At 51.4% G+C, this 17,910-nt stretch overlaps 21 non-coding genes across 21 annotated transcripts; 9 read left to right on the forward strand and 12 right to left on the reverse strand.

The window, feature by feature from the left end:
* Window positions 1-719: 719 nt before the first annotated feature.
* Window positions 720-801, reverse strand: TRNAL-AAG (transfer RNA leucine (anticodon AAG)). Its single transcript has one exon. It is a non-coding gene; the product is annotated as a tRNA-Leu (tRNA).
* Window positions 802-1,342: 541 nt separating this feature from the next.
* On the forward strand, window positions 1,343-1,414 carry TRNAD-GUC (transfer RNA aspartic acid (anticodon GUC)). The gene has a single exon. It is a non-coding gene; the product is annotated as a tRNA-Asp (tRNA).
* A 774-nt stretch (window positions 1,415-2,188) lies between these two features.
* Window positions 2,189-2,270, reverse strand: TRNAL-AAG (transfer RNA leucine (anticodon AAG)). The gene has a single exon. It is a non-coding gene; the product is annotated as a tRNA-Leu (tRNA).
* A 1,371-nt stretch (window positions 2,271-3,641) lies between these two features.
* On the reverse strand, window positions 3,642-3,723 carry TRNAL-AAG (transfer RNA leucine (anticodon AAG)). The gene has a single exon. It is a non-coding gene; the product is annotated as a tRNA-Leu (tRNA).
* Window positions 3,724-4,264: 541 nt separating this feature from the next.
* On the forward strand, window positions 4,265-4,336 carry TRNAD-GUC (transfer RNA aspartic acid (anticodon GUC)). Its single transcript has one exon. It is a non-coding gene; the product is annotated as a tRNA-Asp (tRNA).
* A 774-nt stretch (window positions 4,337-5,110) lies between these two features.
* On the reverse strand, window positions 5,111-5,192 carry TRNAL-AAG (transfer RNA leucine (anticodon AAG)). The gene has a single exon. It is a non-coding gene; the product is annotated as a tRNA-Leu (tRNA).
* Window positions 5,193-6,563: 1,371 nt separating this feature from the next.
* Window positions 6,564-6,645, reverse strand: TRNAL-AAG (transfer RNA leucine (anticodon AAG)). The gene has a single exon. It is a non-coding gene; the product is annotated as a tRNA-Leu (tRNA).
* A 541-nt stretch (window positions 6,646-7,186) lies between these two features.
* On the forward strand, window positions 7,187-7,258 carry TRNAD-GUC (transfer RNA aspartic acid (anticodon GUC)). The gene has a single exon. It is a non-coding gene; the product is annotated as a tRNA-Asp (tRNA).
* Window positions 7,259-8,032: 774 nt separating this feature from the next.
* Window positions 8,033-8,114, reverse strand: TRNAL-AAG (transfer RNA leucine (anticodon AAG)). The gene has a single exon. It is a non-coding gene; the product is annotated as a tRNA-Leu (tRNA).
* A 534-nt stretch (window positions 8,115-8,648) lies between these two features.
* Window positions 8,649-8,720, forward strand: TRNAD-GUC (transfer RNA aspartic acid (anticodon GUC)). Its single transcript has one exon. It is a non-coding gene; the product is annotated as a tRNA-Asp (tRNA).
* A 774-nt stretch (window positions 8,721-9,494) lies between these two features.
* Window positions 9,495-9,576, reverse strand: TRNAL-AAG (transfer RNA leucine (anticodon AAG)). The gene has a single exon. It is a non-coding gene; the product is annotated as a tRNA-Leu (tRNA).
* Window positions 9,577-10,110: 534 nt separating this feature from the next.
* TRNAD-GUC (transfer RNA aspartic acid (anticodon GUC)) lies at window positions 10,111-10,182 on the forward strand. The gene has a single exon. It is a non-coding gene; the product is annotated as a tRNA-Asp (tRNA).
* A 774-nt stretch (window positions 10,183-10,956) lies between these two features.
* On the reverse strand, window positions 10,957-11,038 carry TRNAL-AAG (transfer RNA leucine (anticodon AAG)). The gene has a single exon. It is a non-coding gene; the product is annotated as a tRNA-Leu (tRNA).
* A 541-nt stretch (window positions 11,039-11,579) lies between these two features.
* On the forward strand, window positions 11,580-11,651 carry TRNAD-GUC (transfer RNA aspartic acid (anticodon GUC)). Its single transcript has one exon. It is a non-coding gene; the product is annotated as a tRNA-Asp (tRNA).
* A 774-nt stretch (window positions 11,652-12,425) lies between these two features.
* TRNAL-AAG (transfer RNA leucine (anticodon AAG)) lies at window positions 12,426-12,507 on the reverse strand. The gene has a single exon. It is a non-coding gene; the product is annotated as a tRNA-Leu (tRNA).
* A 541-nt stretch (window positions 12,508-13,048) lies between these two features.
* Window positions 13,049-13,120, forward strand: TRNAD-GUC (transfer RNA aspartic acid (anticodon GUC)). The gene has a single exon. It is a non-coding gene; the product is annotated as a tRNA-Asp (tRNA).
* A 774-nt stretch (window positions 13,121-13,894) lies between these two features.
* TRNAL-AAG (transfer RNA leucine (anticodon AAG)) lies at window positions 13,895-13,976 on the reverse strand. Its single transcript has one exon. It is a non-coding gene; the product is annotated as a tRNA-Leu (tRNA).
* Window positions 13,977-15,343: 1,367 nt separating this feature from the next.
* On the reverse strand, window positions 15,344-15,425 carry TRNAL-AAG (transfer RNA leucine (anticodon AAG)). Its single transcript has one exon. It is a non-coding gene; the product is annotated as a tRNA-Leu (tRNA).
* Window positions 15,426-15,966: 541 nt separating this feature from the next.
* On the forward strand, window positions 15,967-16,038 carry TRNAD-GUC (transfer RNA aspartic acid (anticodon GUC)). The gene has a single exon. It is a non-coding gene; the product is annotated as a tRNA-Asp (tRNA).
* A 774-nt stretch (window positions 16,039-16,812) lies between these two features.
* Window positions 16,813-16,894, reverse strand: TRNAL-AAG (transfer RNA leucine (anticodon AAG)). The gene has a single exon. It is a non-coding gene; the product is annotated as a tRNA-Leu (tRNA).
* Window positions 16,895-17,435: 541 nt separating this feature from the next.
* On the forward strand, window positions 17,436-17,507 carry TRNAD-GUC (transfer RNA aspartic acid (anticodon GUC)). The gene has a single exon. It is a non-coding gene; the product is annotated as a tRNA-Asp (tRNA).
* Window positions 17,508-17,910: the final 403 nt, after the last annotated feature.

Consider the following 17,910-nt stretch of genomic DNA (forward strand, 5'->3'; position numbering starts at 1 on the left):
CTGAGTCAAGTAGGGAATGGGTGCCAAGAACTGACTCTTTAAGAAAAAAGCACCGGCAACGCTAGTCATCGTACAATATTTGTGCACAATTGCTTACATTAGGCGGCCGGTCCACTTTATTGAGTCCCCCTCAGCACCATTTAGTGCTCCTGTTGTCTGCGAAGTCCAAATTGTAACCCTGAATCAGTTCCTCTTCTGACCCTTTGTATCATGTTACATGACGAGTAATGATCACCTGTTAGCTTTATCCCTAATTATAACTCTCACTCTTTCCCTGCATCTAACCCTAGCTCTAATCCCATCATTAACCTCGGTCCGGGCACACGCGTGAACCCCTACTCTCATCTCAGCCTCTCCTGGTGATACATCACACCTGGGATCGTTTGCTCCCTGTGGGCTGTGGGAAATTTGCTACCAGCACGCCCTGGAAGTGGGGCTCATTCCGCTGCAACGGGAGGTCTTCCCAGGACGCGTCACAGCTCAACGCAAGAGCTCCTGGGTTTCGAAGGCTCTTGCAGCAAGCCTTCACAAAGCAGCAGGGAGCGCCGTTCCAGATGGGAAACTTGAGACTGGATGTCCAGAAAAGCAAGACGTCAGAAGCGAAACCTTTTTCCTGCAGGGTGTGGCATACCATCCGCTTGCTCATTGCGACAGAGGTGGCACTAATGAAGGAAGAGGTCAACGTTACGTTCTTCTTTAAAATGCAAGGCCAGGAAAAGTGGCAGCGGTGGGATTTGAACCCACGCCTCCGAAGAGACTGGAGCCTTAATCCAGCGCCTTAGACCGCTCGGCCACGCTACCTCCCTGCTAGTCGCCGAAAGCGGAACTTGACCCGTTGCCCGGCCCGCTTTAGTGCTTTGCCTTTTCTCCTTGGAAAGTCTGGAGACAGGCAGTGGAAGGGCAGGCAAACTGTCAGGTGCGCAGAGGAGGGGAGACCATGAGGCAAGGTGGGAGATGGGGGCAAGAAGTGAGAAAAAAACTAATCGCAAGCTAGGGCAGGATTCGGAAAGTGAAGCCGAAAAGGGGCTTAGCATGCAGCCCAGGGGTTTCTTTGACTGTCCTAAGCCCACAGGGACTTTGCCGTCCTCAGCTCATGAGACTTGAGATGGGTAGCTTGATTTGCTGAGGAAATGCGGGATGACAGATTCAACTCTGGAGTCAAACATAGCCCGGAACTATCGCCTTAAACTGAGTTTTAAGCCTGGTGCCGATAAAAAGAAAGAAATTAGCCTTAGATCGGGCAAGCCGTTTGACGGGGGAAAATGAGACCCCCCTAGGCCAGCTAGGTGGTCGCTGGATGCTGTGCAGACATCAGCAGCTGTTCATTTCATGCCCTCACGTCTCCTCGTTAGTATAGTGGTCAGTATCCCCGCCTGTCACGCGGGAGACCGGGGTTCAATTCCCCGACGGGGAGGTTAAACCGTTTCTGGATTTTTTTTAGTTCTTGACAAATATTCTTGAAGATTAGGCTGAGTCAAGTAGGGAATGGGTGCCAAGAACTGACTCTTTAAGAAAAAAGCACCGGCAACGCTAGTCATCGTACAATATTTGTGCACAATTGCTTACATTAGGCGGCCGGTCCACTTTATTGAGTCCCCCTCAGCACCATTTAGTGCTCCTGTTGTCTGCGAAGTCCAAATTGTAACCCTGAATCAGTTCCTCTTCTGACCCTTTGTATCATGTTACATGACGAGTAATGATCACCTGTTAGCTTTATCCCTAATTATAACTCTCACTCTTTCCCTGCATCTAACCCTAGCTCTAATCCCATCATTAACCTCGGTCCGGGCACACGCGTGAACCCCTACTCTCATCTCAGCCTCTCCTGGTGATACATCACACCTGGGATCGTTTGCTCCCTGTGGGCTGTGGGAAATTTGCTACCAGCACGCCCTGGAAGTGGGGCTCATTCCGCTGCAACGGGAGGTCTTCCCAGGACGCGTCACAGCTCAACGCAAGAGCTCCTGGGTTTCGAAGGCTCTTGCAGCAAGCCTTCACAAAGCAGCAGGGAGCGCCGTTCCAGATGGGAAACTTGAGACTGGATGTCCAGAAAAGCAAGACGTCAGAAGCGAAACCTTTTTCCTGCAGGGTGTGGCATACCATCCGCTTGCTCATTGCGACAGAGGTGGCACTAATGAAGGAAGAGGTCAACGTTACGTTCTTCTTTAAAATGCAAGGCCAGGAAAAGTGGCAGCGGTGGGATTTGAACCCACGCCTCCGAAGAGACTGGAGCCTTAATCCAGCGCCTTAGACCGCTCGGCCACGCTACCTCCCTGCTAGTCGCCGAAAGCGGAACTTGACCCGTTGCCCGGCCCGCTTTAGTGCTTTGCCTTTTCTCCTTGGAAAGTCTGGAGACAGGCAGTGGAAGGGCAGGCAAACTGTCAGGTGCGCAGAGGAGGGGAGACCATGAGGCAAGGTGGGAGATGGGGGCAAGAAGTGAGAAAAAAACTAATCGCAAGCTAGGGCAGGATTCGGAAAGTGAAGCCGAAAAGGGGCTTAGCATGCAGCCCAGGGGTTTCTTTGACTGTCCTAAGCCCACAGGGACTTTGCCGTCCTCAGCTCATGAGACTTGAGATGGGTAGCTTGATTTGCTGAGGAAATGCGGGATGACAGATTCAACTCTGGAGTCAAACATAGCCCGGAACTATCGCCTTAAACTGAGTTTTAAGCCTGGTGCCGATAAAAAGAAAGAAATTAGCCTTAGATCGGGCAAGCCGTTTGACGGGGGAAAATGAGACCCCCCTAGGCCAGCTAGGTGGTCGCTGGATGCTGTGCAGACATCAGCAGCTGTTCATTTCATGCCCTCACGTCTCCTCGTTAGTATAGTGGTCAGTATCCCCGCCTGTCACGCGGGAGACGACGGGGAGGTTAAACCGTTTCTGGATTTTTTTTAGTTCTTGACAAATATTCTTGAAGATTAGGCTGAGTCAAGTAGGGAATGGGTGCCAAGAACTGACTCTTTAAGAAAAAAGCACCGGCAACGCTAGTCATCGTACAATATTTGTGCACAATTGCTTACATTAGGCGGCCGGTCCACTTTATTGAGTCCCCCTCAGCACCATTTAGTGCTCCTGTTGTCTGCGAAGTCCAAATTGTAACCCTGAATCAGTTCCTCTTCTGACCCTTTGTATCATGTTACATGACGAGTAATGATCACCTGTTAGCTTTATCCCTAATTATAACTCTCACTCTTTCCCTGCATCTAACCCTAGCTCTAATCCCATCATTAACCTCGGTCCGGGCACACGCGTGAACCCCTACTCTCATCTCAGCCTCTCCTGGTGATACATCACACCTGGGATCGTTTGCTCCCTGTGGGCTGAGGGAAATTTGCTACCAGCACGCCCTGGAAGTGGGGCTCATTCCGCTGCAACGGGAGGTCTTCCCAGGACGCGTCACAGCTCAACGCAAGAGCTCCTGGGTTTCGAAGGCTCTTGCAGCAAGCCTTCACAAAGCAGCAGGGAGCGCCGTTCCAGATGGGAAACTTGAGACTGGATGTCCAGAAAAGCAAGACGTCAGAAGCGAAACCTTTTTCCTGCAGGGTGTGGCATACCATCCGCTTGCTCATTGCGACAGAGGTGGCACTAATGAAGGAAGAGGTCAACGTTACGTTCTTCTTTAAAATGCAAGGCCAGGAAAAGTGGCAGCGGTGGGATTTGAACCCACGCCTCCGAAGAGACTGGAGCCTTAATCCAGCGCCTTAGACCGCTCGGCCACGCTACCTCCCTGCTAGTCGCCGAAAGCAGAACTTGACCCGTTGCCCGGCCCGCTTTAGTGCTTTGCCTTTTCTCCTTGGAAAGTCTGGAGACAGGCAGTGGAAGGGCAGGCAAACTGTCAGGTGCGCAGAGGAGGGGAGACCATGAGGCAAGGTGGGAGATGGGGGCAAGAAGTGAGAAAAAAACTAATCGCAAGCTAGGGCAGGATTCGGAAAGTGAAGCCGAAAAGGGGCTTAGCATGCAGCCCAGGGGTTTCTTTGACTGTCCTAAGCCCACAGGGACTTTGCCGTCCTCAGCTCATGAGACTTGAGATGGGTAGCTTGATTTGCTGAGGAAATGCGGGATGACAGATTCAACTCTGGAGTCAAACATAGCCCGGAACTATCGCCTTAAACTGAGTTTTAAGCCTGGTGCCGATAAAAAGAAAGAAATTAGCCTTAGATCGGGCAAGCCGTTTGACGGGGGAAAATGAGACCCCCCTAGGCCAGCTAGGTGGTCGCTGGATGCTGTGCAGACATCAGCAGCTGTTCATTTCATGCCCTCACGTCTCCTCGTTAGTATAGTGGTCAGTATCCCCGCCTGTCACGCGGGAGACCGGGGTTCAATTCCCCGACGGGGAGGTTAAACCGTTTCTGGATTTTTTTTAGTTCTTGACAAATATTCTTGAAGATTAGGCTGAGTCAAGTAGGGAATGGGTGCCAAGAACTGACTCTTTAAGAAAAAAGCACCGGCAACGCTAGTCATCGTACAATATTTGTGCACAATTGCTTACATTAGGCGGCCGGTCCACTTTATTGAGTCCCCCTCAGCACCATTTAGTGCTCCTGTTGTCTGCGAAGTCCAAATTGTAACCCTGAATCAGTTCCTCTTCTGACCCTTTGTATCATGTTACATGACGAGTAATGATCACCTGTTAGCTTTATCCCTAATTATAACTCTCACTCTTTCCCTGCATCTAACCCTAGCTCTAATCCCATCATTAACCTCGGTCCGGGCACACGCGTGAACCCCTACTCTCATCTCAGCCTCTCCTGGTGATACATCACACCTGGGATCGTTTGCTCCCTGTGGGCTGTGGGAAATTTGCTACCAGCACGCCCTGGAAGTGGGGCTCATTCCGCTGCAACGGGAGGTCTTCCCAGGACGCGTCACAGCTCAACGCAAGAGCTCCTGGGTTTCGAAGGCTCTTGCAGCAAGCCTTCACAAAGCAGCAGGGAGCGCCGTTCCAGATGGGAAACTTGAGACTGGATGTCCAGAAAAGCAAGACGTCAGAAGCGAAACCTTTTTCCTGCAGGGTGTGGCATACCATCCGCTTGCTCATTGCGACAGAGGTGGCACTAATGAAGGAAGAGGTCAACGTTACGTTCTTCTTTAAAATGCAAGGCCAGGAAAAGTGGCAGCGGTGGGATTTGAACCCACGCCTCCGAAGAGACTGGAGCCTTAATCCAGCGCCTTAGACCGCTCGGCCACGCTACCTCCCTGCTAGTCGCCGAAAGCGGAACTTGACCCGTTGCCCGGCCAGCTTTAGTGCTTTGCCTTTTCTCCTTGGAAAGTCAGGAGACAGGCAGTGGAAGGGCAGGCAAACTGTCAGGTGCGCAGAGGAGGGGAGACCATGAGGCAAGGTGGGAGATGGGGGCAAGAAGTGAGAAAAAAACTAATCGCAAGCTAGGGCAGGATTCGGAAAGTGAAGCCGAAAAGGGGCTTAGCATGCAGCCCAGGGGTTTCTTTGACTGTCCTAAGCCCACAGGGACTTTGCCGTCCTCAGCTCATGAGACTTGAGATGGGTAGCTTGATTTGCTGAGGAAATGCGGGATGACAGATTCAACTCTGGAGTCAAACATAGCCCGGAACTATCGCCTTAAACTGAGTTTTAAGCCTGGTGCCGATAAAAAGAAAGAAATTAGCCTTAGATCGGGCAAGCCGTTTGACGGGGGAAAATGAGACCCCCCTAGGCCAGCTAGGTGGTCGCTGGATGCTGTGCAGACATCAGCAGCTGTTCATTTCATGCCCTCACGTCTCCTCGTTAGTATAGTGGTCAGTATCGAGACCGGGGTTCAATTCCCCGACGGGGAGGTTAAACCTTTTCTGGATTTTTTTTAGTTCTTGACAAATATTCTTGAAGATTAGGCTGAGTCAAGTAGGGAATGGGTGCCAAGAACTGACTCTTTAAGAAAAAAGCACCGGCAACGCTAGTCATCGTACAATATTTGTGCACAATTGCTTACATTAGGCGGCCGGTCCACTTTATTGAGTCCCCCTCAGCACCATTTAGTGCTCCTGTTGTCTGCGAAGTCCAAATTGTAACCCTGAATCAGTTCCTCTTCTGACCCTTTGTATCATGTTACATGACGAGTAATGATCACCTGTTAGCTTTATCCCTAATTATAACTCTCACTCTTTCCCTGCATCTAACCCTAGCTCTAATCCCATCATTAACCTCGGTCCGGGCACACGCGTGAACCCCTACTCTCATCTCAGCCTCTCCTGGTGATACATCACACCTGGGATCGTTTGCTCCCTGTGGGCTGTGGGAAATTTGCTACCAGCACGCCCTGGAAGTGGGGCTCATTCCGCTGCAACGGGAGGTCTTCCCAGGACGCGTCACAGCTCAACGCAAGAGCTCCTGGGTTTCGAAGGCTCTTGCAGCAAGCCTTCACAAAGCAGCAGGGAGCGCCGTTCCAGATGGGAAACTTGAGACTGGATGTCCAGAAAAGCAAGACGTCAGAAGCGAAACCTTTTTCCTGCAGGGTGTGGCATACCATCCGCTTGCTCATTGCGACAGAGGTGGCACTAATGAAGGAAGAGGTCAACGTTACGTTCTTCTTTAAAATGCAAGGCCAGGAAAAGTGGCAGCGGTGGGATTTGAACCCACGCCTCCGAAGAGACTGGAGCCTTAATCCAGCGCCTTAGACCGCTCGGCCACGCTACCTCCCGGCTAGTCGCCGAAAGCGGAACTTGACCCGTTGCCCGGCCCGCTTTAGTGCTTTGCCTTTTCTCCTTGGAAAGTCTGGAGACAGGCAGTGGAAGGGCAGGCAAACTGTCAGGTGCGCAGAGGAGGGGAGACCATGAGGCAAGGTGGGAGATGGGGGCAAGAAGTGAGAAAAAAACTAATCGCAAGCTAGGGCAGGATTCGGAAAGTGAAGCCGAAAAGGGGCTTAGCATGCAGCCCAGGGGTTTCTTTGACTGTCCTAAGCCCACAGGGACTTTGCCGTCCTCAGCTCATGAGACTTGAGATGGGTAGCTTGATTTGCTGAGGAAATGCGGGATGACAGATTCAACTCTGGAGTCAAACATAGCCCGGAACTATCGCCTTAAACTGAGTTTTAAGCCTGGTGCCGATAAAAAGAAAGAAATTAGCCTTAGATCGGGCAAGCCGTTTGACGGGGGAAAATGAGACCCCCCTAGGCCAGCTAGGTGGTCGCTGGATGCTGTGCAGACATCAGCAGCTGTTCATTTCATGCCCTCACGTCTCCTCGTTAGTATAGTGGTCAGTATCCCCGCCTGTCACGCGGGAGACCGGGGTTCAATTCCCCGACGGGGAGGTTAAACCGTTTCTGGATTTTTTTTAGTTCTTGACAAATATTCTTGAAGATTAGGCTGAGTCAAGTAGGGAATGGGTGCCAAGAACTGACTCTTTAAGAAAAAAGCACCGGCAACGCTAGTCATCGTACAATATTTGTGCACAATTGCTTACATTAGGCGGCCGGTCCACTTTATTGAGTCCCCCTCAGCACCATTTAGTGCTCCTGTTGTCTGCGAAGTCCAAATTGTAACCCTGAATCAGTTCCTCTTCTGACCCTTTGTATCATGTTACATGACGAGTAATGATCACCTGTTAGCTTTATCCCTAATTATAACTCTCACTCTTTCCCTGCATCTAACCCTAGCTCTAATCCCATCATTAACCTCGGTCCGGGCACACGCGTGAACCCCTACTCTCATCTCAGCCTCTCCTGGTGATACATCACACCTGGGATCGTTTGCTCCCTGTGGGCTGTGGGAAATTTGCTACCAGCACGCCCTGGAAGTGGGGCTCATTCCGCTGCAACGGGAGGTCTTCCCAGGACGCGTCACAGCTCAACGCAAGAGCTCCTGGGTTTCGAAGGCTCTTGCAGCAAGCCTTCACAAAGCAGCAGGGAGCGCCGTTCCAGATGGGAAACTTGAGACTGGATGTCCAGAAAAGCAAGACGTCAGAAGCGAAACCTTTTTCCTGCAGGGTGTGGCATACCATCCGCTTGCTCATTGCGACAGAGGTGGCACTAATGAAGGAAGAGGTCAACGTTACGTTCTTCTTTAAAATGCAAGGCCAGGAAAAGTGGCAGCGGTGGGATTTGAACCCACGCCTCCGAAGAGACTGGAGCCTTAATCCAGCGCCTTAGACCGCTCGGCCACGCTACCTCCCTGCTAGTCGCCGAAAGCGGAACTTGACCCGTTGCCCGGCCCGCTTTAGTGCTTTGCCTTTTCTACTTGGAAAGTCTGGAGACAGGCAGTGGAAGGGCAGGCAAACTGTCAGGTGCGCAGAGGAGGGGAGACCATGAGGCAAGGTGGGAGATGGGGGCAAGAAGTGAGAAAAAAACTAATCGCAAGCTAGGGCAGGATTCGGAAAGTGAAGCCGAAAAGGGGCTTAGCATGCAGCCCAGGGGTTTCTTTGACTGTCCTAAGCCCACAGGGACTTTGCCGTCCTCAGCTCATGAGACTTGAGATGGGTAGCTTGATTTGCTGAGGAAATGCGGGATGACAGATTCAACTCTGGAGTCAAACATAGCCCGGAACTATCGCCTTAAACTGAGTTTTAAGCCTGGTGCCGATAAAAAGAAAGAAATTAGCCTTAGATCGGGCAAGCCGTTTGACGGGGGAAAATGAGACCCCCCTAGGCCAGCTAGGTGGTCGCTGTGCAGACATCAGCAGCTGTTCATTTCATGCCCTCACGTCTCCTCGTTAGTATAGTGGTCAGTATCCCCGCCTGTCACGCGGGAGACCGGGGTTCAATTCCCCGACGGGGAGGTTAAACCGTTTCTGGATTTTTTTTAGTTCTTGACAAATATTCTTGAAGATTAGGCTGAGTCAAGTAGGGAATGGGTGCCAAGAACTGACTCTTTAAGAAAAAAGCACCGGCAACGCTAGTCATCGTACAATATTTGTGCACAATTGCTTACATTAGGCGGCCGGTCCACTTTATTGAGTCCCCCTCAGCACCATTTAGTGCTCCTGTTGTCTGCGAAGTCCAAATTGTAACCCTGAATCAGTTCCTCTTCTGACCCTTTGTATCATGTTACATGACGAGTAATGATCACCTGTTAGCTTTATCCCTAATTATAACTCTCACTCTTTCCCTGCATCTAACCCTAGCTCTAATCCCATCATTAACCTCGGTCCGGGCACACGCGTGAACCCCTACTCTCATCTCAGCCTCTCCTGGTGATACATCACACCTGGGATCGTTTGCTCCCTGTGGGCTGTGGGAAATTTGCTACCAGCACGCCCTGGAAGTGGGGCTCATTCCGCTGCAACGGGAGGTCTTCCCAGGACGCGTCACAGCTCAACGCAAGAGCTCCTGGGTTTCGAAGGCTCTTGCAGCAAGCCTTCACAAAGCAGCAGGGAGCGCCGTTCCAGATGGGAAACTTGAGACTGGATGTCCAGAAAAGCAAGACGTCAGAAGCGAAACCTTTTTCCTGCAGGGTGTGGCATACCATCCGCTTGCTCATTGCGACAGAGGTGGCACTAATGAAGGAAGAGGTCAACGTTACGTTCTTCTTTAAAATGCAAGGCCAGGAAAAGTGGCAGCGGTGGGATTTGAACCCACGCCTCCGAAGAGACTGGAGCCTTAATCCAGCGCCTTAGACCGCTCGGCCACGCTACCTCCCTGCTAGTCGCCGAAAGCGGAACTTGACCCGTTGCCCGGCCCGCTTTAGTGCTTTGCCTTTTCTCCTTGGAAAGTCTGGAGACAGGCAGTGGAAGGGCAGGCAAACTGTCAGGTGCGCAGAGGAGGGGAGACCATGAGGCAAGGTGGGAGATGGGGGCAAGAAGTGAGAAAAAAACTAATCGCAAGCTAGGGCAGGATTCGGAAAGTGAAGCCGAAAAGGGGCTTAGCATGCAGCCCAGGGGTTTCTTTGACTGTCCTAAGCCCACAGGGACTTTGCCGTCCTCAGCTCATGAGACTTGAGATGGGTAGCTTGATTTGCTGAGGAAATGCGGGATGACAGATTCAACTCTGGAGTCAAACATAGCCCGGAACTATCGCCTTAAACTGAGTTTTAAGCCTGGTGCCGATAAAAAGAAAGAAATTAGCCTTAGATCGGGCAAGCCGTTTGACGGGGGAAAATGAGACCCCCCTAGGCCAGCTAGGTGGTCGCTGTGCAGACATCAGCAGCTGTTCATTTCATGCCCTCACGTCTCCTCGTTAGTATAGTGGTCAGTATCCCCGCCTGTCACGCGGGAGACCGGGGTTCAATTCCCCGACGGGGAGGTTAAACCTTTTCTGGATTTTTTTTAGTTCTTGACAAATATTCTTGAAGATTAGGCTGAGTCAAGTAGGGAATGGGTGCCAAGAACTGACTCTTTAAGAAAAAAGCACCGGCAACGCTAGTCATCGTACAATATTTGTGCACAATTGCTTACATTAGGCGGCCGGTCCACTTTATTGAGTCCCCCTCAGCACCATTTAGTGCTCCTGTTGTCTGCGAAGTCCAAATTGTAACCCTGAATCAGTTCCTCTTCTGACCCTTTGTATCATGTTACATGACGAGTAATGATCACCTGTTAGCTTTATCCCTAATTATAACTCTCACTCTTTCCCTGCATCTAACCCTAGCTCTAATCCCATCATTAACCTCGGTCCGGGCACACGCGTGAACCCCTACTCTCATCTCAGCCTCTCCTGGTGATACATCACACCTGGGATCGTTTGCTCCCTGTGGGCTGTGGGAAATTTGCTACCAGCACGCCCTGGAAGTGGGGCTCATTCCGCTGCAACGGGAGGTCTTCCCAGGACGCGTCACAGCTCAACGCAAGAGCTCCTGGGTTTCGAAGGCTCTTGCAGCAAGCCTTCACAAAGCAGCAGGGAGCGCCGTTCCAGATGGGAAACTTGAGACTGGATGTCCAGAAAAGCAAGACGTCAGAAGCGAAACCTTTTTCCTGCAGGGTGTGGCATACCATCCGCTTGCTCATTGCGACAGAGGTGGCACTAATGAAGGAAGAGGTCAACGTTACGTTCTTCTTTAAAATGCAAGGCCAGGAAAAGTGGCAGCGGTGGGATTTGAACCCACGCCTCCGAAGAGACTGGAGCCTTAATCCAGCGCCTTAGACCGCTCGGCCACGCTACCTCCCTGCTAGTCGCCGAAAGCGGAACTTGACCCGTTTCCCGGCCCGCTTTAGTGCTTTGCCTTTTCTCCTTGGAAAGTCTGGAGACAGGCAGTGGAAGGGCAGGCAAACTGTCAGGTGCGCAGAGGAGGGGAGACCATGAGGCAAGGTGGGAGATGGGGGCAAGAAGTGAGAAAAAAACTAATCGCAAGCTAGGGCAGGATTCGGAAAGTGAAGCCGAAAAGGGGCTTAGCATGCAGCCCAGGGGTTTCTTTGACTGTCCTAAGCCCACAGGGACTTTGCCGTCCTCAGCTCATGAGACTTGAGATGGGTAGCTTGATTTGCTGAGGAAATGCGGGATGACAGATTCAACTCTGGAGTCAAACATAGCCCGGAACTATCGCCTTAAACTGAGTTTTAAGCCTGGTGCCGATAAAAAGAAAGAAATTAGCCTTAGATCGGGCAAGCCGTTTGACGGGGGAAAATGAGACCCCCCTAGGCCAGCTAGGTGGTCGCTGGATGCTGTGCAGACATCAGCAGCTGTTCATTTCATGCCCTCACGTCTCCTCGTTAGTATAGTGGTCAGTATCCCCGCCTGTCACGCGGGAGACCGGGGTTCAATTCCCCGACGGGGAGGTTAAACCGTTTCTGGATTTTTTTTAGTTCTTGACAAATATTCTTGAAGATTAGGCTGAGTCAAGTAGGGAATGGGTGCCAAGAACTGACTCTTTAAGAAAAAAGCACCGGCAACGCTAGTCATCGTACAATATTTGTGCACAATTGCTTACATTAGGCGGCCGGTCCACTTTATTGAGTCCCCCTCAGCACCATTTAGTGCTCCTGTTGTCTGCGAAGTCCAAATTGTAACCCTGAATCAGTTCCTCTTCTGACCCTTTGTATCATGTTACATGACGAGTAATGATCACCTGTTAGCTTTATCCCTAATTATAACTCTCACTCTTTCCCTGCATCTAACCCTAGCTCTAATCCCATCATTAACCTCGGTCCGGGCACACGCGTGAACCCCTACTCTCATCTCAGCCTCTCCTGGTGATACATCACACCTGGGATCGTTTGCTCCCTGTGGGCTGTGGGAAATTTGCTACCAGCACGCCCTGGAAGTGGGGCTCATTCCGCTGCAACGGGAGGTCTTCCCAGGACGCGTCACAGCTCAACGCAAGAGCTCCTGGGTTTCGAAGGCTCTTGCAGCAAGCCTTCACAAAGCAGCAGGGAGCGCCGTTCCAGATGGGAAACTTGAGACTGGATGTCCAGAAAAGCAAGACGTCAGAAGCGAAACCTTTTTCCTGCAGGGTGTGGCATACCATCCGCTTGCTCATTGCGACAGAGGTGGCACTAATGAAGGAAGAGGTCAACGTTACGTTCTTCTTTAAAATGCAAGGCCAGGAAAAGTGGCAGCGGTGGGATTTGAACCCACGCCTCCGAAGAGACTGGAGCCTTAATCCAGCGCCTTAGACCGCTCGGCCACGCTACCTCCCTGCTAGTCGCCGAAAGCGGAACTTGACCCGTTGCCCGGCCCGCTTTAGTGCTTTGCCTTTTCTCCTTGGAAAGTCTGGAGACAGGCAGTGGAAGGGCAGGCAAACTGTCAGGTGCGCAGAGGAGGGGAGACCATGAGGCAAGGTGGGAGATGGGGGCAAGAAGTGAGAAAAAAACTAATCGCAAGCTAGGGCAGGATTCGGAAAGTGAAGCCGAAAAGGGGCTTAGCATGCAGCCCAGGGGTTTCTTTGACTGTCCTAAGCCCACAGGGACTTTGCCGTCCTCAGCTCATGAGACTTGAGATGGGTAGCTTGATTTGCTGAGGAAATGCGGGATGACAGATTCAACTCTGGAGTCAAACATAGCCCGGAACTATCGCCTTAAACTGAGTTTTAAGCCTGGTGCCGATAAAAAGAAAGAAATTAGCCTTAGATCGGGCAAGCCGTTTGACGGGGGAAAATGAGACCCCCCTAGGCCAGCTAGGTGGTCGCTGGATGCTGTGCAGACATCAGCAGCTGTTCATTTCATGCCCTCACGTCTCCTCGTTAGTATAGTGGTCAGTATCCCCGCCTGTCACGCGGGAGACCGGGGTTCAATTCCCCGACGGGGAGGTTAAACCGTTTCTGGATTTTTTTTAGTTCTTGACAAATATTCTTGAAGATTAGGCTGAGTCAAGTAGGGAATGGGTGCCAAGAACTGACTCTTTAAGAAAAAAGCACCGGCAACGCTAGTCATCGTACAATATTTGTGCACAATTGCTTACATTAGGCGGCCGGTCCACTTTATTGAGTCCCCCTCAGCACCATTTAGTGCTCCTGTTGTCTGCGAAGTCCAAATTGTAACCCTGAATCAGTTCCTCTTCTGACCCTTTGTATCATGTTACATGACGAGTAATGATCACCTGTTAGCTTTATCCCTAATTATAACTCTCACTCTTTCCCTGCATCTAACCCTAGCTCTAATCCCATCATTAACCTCGGTCCGGGCACACGCGTGAACCCCTACTCTCATCTCAGCCTCTCCTGGTGATACATCACACCTGGGATCGTTTGCTCCCTGTGGGCTGTGGGAAATTTGCTACCAGCACGCCCTGGAAGTGGGGCTCATTCCGCTGCAACGGGAGGTCTTCCCAGGACGCGTCACAGCTCAACGCAAGAGCTCCTGGGTTTCGAAGGCTCTTGCAGCAAGCCTTCACAAAGCAGCAGGGAGCGCCGTTCCAGATGGGAAACTTGAGACTGGATGTCCAGAAAAGCAAGACGTCAGAAGCGAAACCTTTTTCCTGCAGGGTGTGGCATACCATCCGCTTGCTCATTGCGACAGAGGTGGCACTAATGAAGGAAGAGGTCAACGTTACGTTCTTCTTTAAAATGCAAGGCCAGGAAAAGTGGCAGCGGTGGGATTTGAACCCACGCCTCCGAAGAGACTGGAGCCTTAATCCAGCGCCTTAGACCGCTCGGCCACGCTACCTCCCTGCTAGTCGCCGAAAGCGGAACTTGACCCGTTGCCCGGCCCGCTTTAGTGCTTTGCCTTTTCTCCTTGGAAAGTCTGGAGACAGGCAGTGGAAGGGCAGGCAAACTGTCAGGTGCGCAGAGGAGGGGAGACCATGAGGCAAGGTGGGAGATGGGGGCAAGAAGTGAGAAAAAAACTAATCGCAAGCTAGGGCAGGATTCGGAAAGTGAAGCCGAAAAGGGGCTTAGCATGCAGCCCAGGGGTTTCTTTGACTGTCCTAAGCCCACAGGGACTTTGCCGTCCTCAGCTCATGAGACTTGAGATGGGTAGCTTGATTTGCTGAGGAAATGCGGGATGACAGATTCAACTCTGGAGTCAAACATAGCCCGGAACTATCGCCTTAAACTGAGTTTTAAGCCTGGTGCCGATAAAAAGAAAGAAATTAGCCTTAGATCGGGCAAGCCGTTTGACGGGGGAAAATGAGACCCCCCTAGGCCAGCTAGGTGGTCGCTGGATGCTGTGCAGACATCAGCAGCTGTTCATTTCATGCCCTCACGTCTCCTCGTTAGTATAGTGGTCAGTATCCCCGCCTGTCACGCGGGAGACCGGAGGTTAAACCGTTTCTGGATTTTTTTTAGTTCTTGACAAATATTCTTGAAGATTAGGCTGAGTCAAGTAGGGAATGGGTGCCAAGAACTGACTCTTTAAGAAAAAAGCACCGGCAACGCTAGTCATCGTACAATATTTGTGCACAATTGCTTACATTAGGCGGCCGGTCCACTTTATTGAGTCCCCCTCAGCACCATTTAGTGCTCCTGTTGTCTGCGAAGTCCAAATTGTAACCCTGAATCAGTTCCTCTTCTGACCCTTTGTATCATGTTACATGACGAGTAATGATCACCTGTTAGCTTTATCCCTAATTATAACTCTCACTCTTTCCCTGCATCTAACCCTAGCTCTAATCCCATCATTAACCTCGGTCCGGGCACAGGCGTGAACCCCTACTCTCATCTCAGCCTCTCCTGGTGATACATCACACCTGGGATCGTTTGCTCCCTGTGGGCTGTGGGAAATTTGCTACCAGCACGCCCTGGAAGTGGGGCTCATTCCGCTGCAACGGGAGGTCTTCCCAGGACGCGTCACAGCTCAACGCAAGAGCTCCTGGGTTTCGAAGGCTCTTGCAGCAAGCCTTCACAAAGCAGCAGGGAGCGCCGTTCCAGATGGGAAACTTGAGACTGGATGTCCAGAAAAGCAAGACGTCAGAAGCGAAACCTTTTTCCTGCAGGGTGTGGCATACCATCCGCTTGCTCATTGCGACAGAGGTGGCACTAATGAAGGAAGAGGTCAACGTTACGTTCTTCTTTAAAATGCAAGGCCAGGAAAAGTGGCAGCGGTGGGATTTGAACCCACGCCTCCGAAGAGACTGGAGCCTTAATCCAGCGCCTTAGACCGCTCGGCCACGCTACCTCCCTGCTAGTCGCCGAAAGCGGAACTTGACCCGTTGCCCGGCCCGCTTTAGTGCTTTGCCTTTTCTCCTTGGAAAGTCTGGAGACAGGCAGTGGAAGGGCAGGCAAACTGTCAGGTGCGCAGAGGAGGGGAGACCATGAGGCAAGGTGGGAGATGGGGGCAAGAAGTGAGAAAAAAACTAATCGCAAGCTAGGGCAGGATTCGGAAAGTGAAGCCGAAAAGGGGCTTAGCATGCAGCCCAGGGGTTTCTTTGACTGTCCTAAGCCCACAGGGACTTTGCCGTCCTCAGCTCATGAGACTTGAGATGGGTAGCTTGATTTGCTGAGGAAATGCGGGATGACAGATTCAACTCTGGAGTCAAACATAGCCCGGAACTATCGCCTTAAACTGAGTTTTAAGCCTGGTGCCGATAAAAAGAAAGAAATTAGCCTTAGATCGGGCAAGCCGTTTGACGGGGGAAAATGAGACCCCCCTAGGCCAGCTAGGTGGTCGCTGGATGCTGTGCAGACATCAGCAGCTGTTCATTTCATGCCCTCACGTCTCCTCGTTAGTATAGTGGTCAGTATCCCCGCCTGTCACGCGGGAGACCGGGGTTCAATTCCCCGACGGGGAGGTTAAACCTTTTCTGGATTTTTTTTAGTTCTTGACAAATATTCTTGAAGATTAGGCTGAGTCAAGTAGGGAATGGGTGCCAAGAACTGACTCTTTAAGAAAAAAGCACCGGCAACGCTAGTCATCGTACAATATTTGTGCACAATTGCTTACATTAGGCGGCCGGTCCACTTTATTGAGTCCCCCTCAGCACCATTTAGTGCTCCTGTTGTCTGCGAAGTCCAAATTGTAACCCTGAATCAGTTCCTCTTCTGACCCTTTGTATCATGTTACATGACGAGTAATGATCACCTGTTAGCTTTATCCCTAATTATAACTCTCACTCTTTCCCTGCATCTAACCCTAGCTCTAATCCCATCATTAACCTCGGTCCGGGCACACGCGTGAACCCCTACTCTCATCTCAGCCTCTCCTGGTGATACATCACACCTGGGATCGTTTGCTCCCTGTGGGCTGTGGGAAATTTGCTACCAGCACGCCCTGGAAGTGGGGCTCATTCCGCTGCAACGGGAGGTCTTCCCAGGACGCGTCACAGCTCAACGCAAGAGCTCCTGGGTTTCGAAGGCTCTTGCAGCAAGCCTTCACAAAGCAGCAGGGAGCGCCGTTCCAGATGGGAAACTTGAGACTGGATGTCCAGAAAAGCAAGACGTCAGAAGCGAAACCTTTTTCCTGCAGGGTGTGGCATACCATCCGCTTGCTCATTGCGACAGAGGTGGCACTAATGAAGGAAGAGGTCAACGTTACGTTCTTCTTTAAAATGCAAGGCCAGGAAAAGTGGCAGCGGTGGGATTTGAACCCACGCCTCCGAAGAGACTGGAGCCTTAATCCAGCGCCTTAGACCGCTCGGCCACGCTACCTCCCTGCTAGTCGCCGAAAGCGGAACTTGACCCGTTGCCCGGCCCGCTTTAGTGCTTTGCCTTTTCTCCTTGGAAAGTCTGGAGACAGGCAGTGGAAGGGCAGGCAAACTGTCAGGTGCGCAGAGGAGGGGAGACCATGAGGCAAGGTGGGAGATGGGGGCAAGAAGTGAGAAAAAAACTAATCGCAAGCTAGGGCAGGATTCGGAAAGTGAAGCCGAAAAGGGGCTTAGCATGCAGCCCAGGGGTTTCTTTGACTGTCCTAAGCCCACAGGGACTTTGCCGTCCTCAGCTCATGAGACTTGAGATGGGTAGCTTGATTTGCTGAGGAAATGCGGGATGACAGATTCAACTCTGGAGTCAAACATAGCCCGGAACTATCGCCTTAAACTGAGTTTTAAGCCTGGTGCCGATAAAAAGAAAGAAATTAGCCTTAGATCGGGCAAGCCGTTTGACGGGGGAAAATGAGACCCCCCTAGGCCAGCTAGGTGGTCGCTGGATGCTGTGCAGACATCAGCAGCTGTTCATTTCATGCCCTCACGTCTCCTCGTTAGTATAGTGGTCAGTATCCCCGCCTGTCACGCGGGAGACCGGGGTTCAATTCCCCGACGGGGAGGTTAAACCTTTTCTGGATTTTTTTTAGTTCTTGACAAATATTCTTGAAGATTAGGCTGAGTCAAGTAGGGAATGGGTGCCAAGAACTGACTCTTTAAGAAAAAAGCACCGGCAACGCTAGTCATCGTACAATATTTGTGCACAATTGCTTACATTAGGCGGCCGGTCCACTTTATTGAGTCCCCCTCAGCACCATTTAGTGCTCCTGTTGTCTGCGAAGTCCAAATTGTAACCCTGAATCAGTTCCTCTTCTGACCCTTTGTATCATGTTACATGACGAGTAATGATCACCTGTTAGCTTTATCCCTAATTATAACTCTCACTCTTTCCCTGCATCTAACCCTAGCTCTAATCCCATCATTAACCTCGGTCCGGGCACACGCGTGAACCCCTACTCTCATCTC

Source organism: Ambystoma mexicanum, unplaced genomic scaffold, assembly GCF_040938575.1.
Source record: "Ambystoma mexicanum isolate Mex_15411 unplaced genomic scaffold, UKY_AmexF1_1 Mex_scaf20, whole genome shotgun sequence".
NCBI lineage: Eukaryota > Metazoa > Chordata > Amphibia > Caudata > Ambystomatidae > Ambystoma > Ambystoma mexicanum.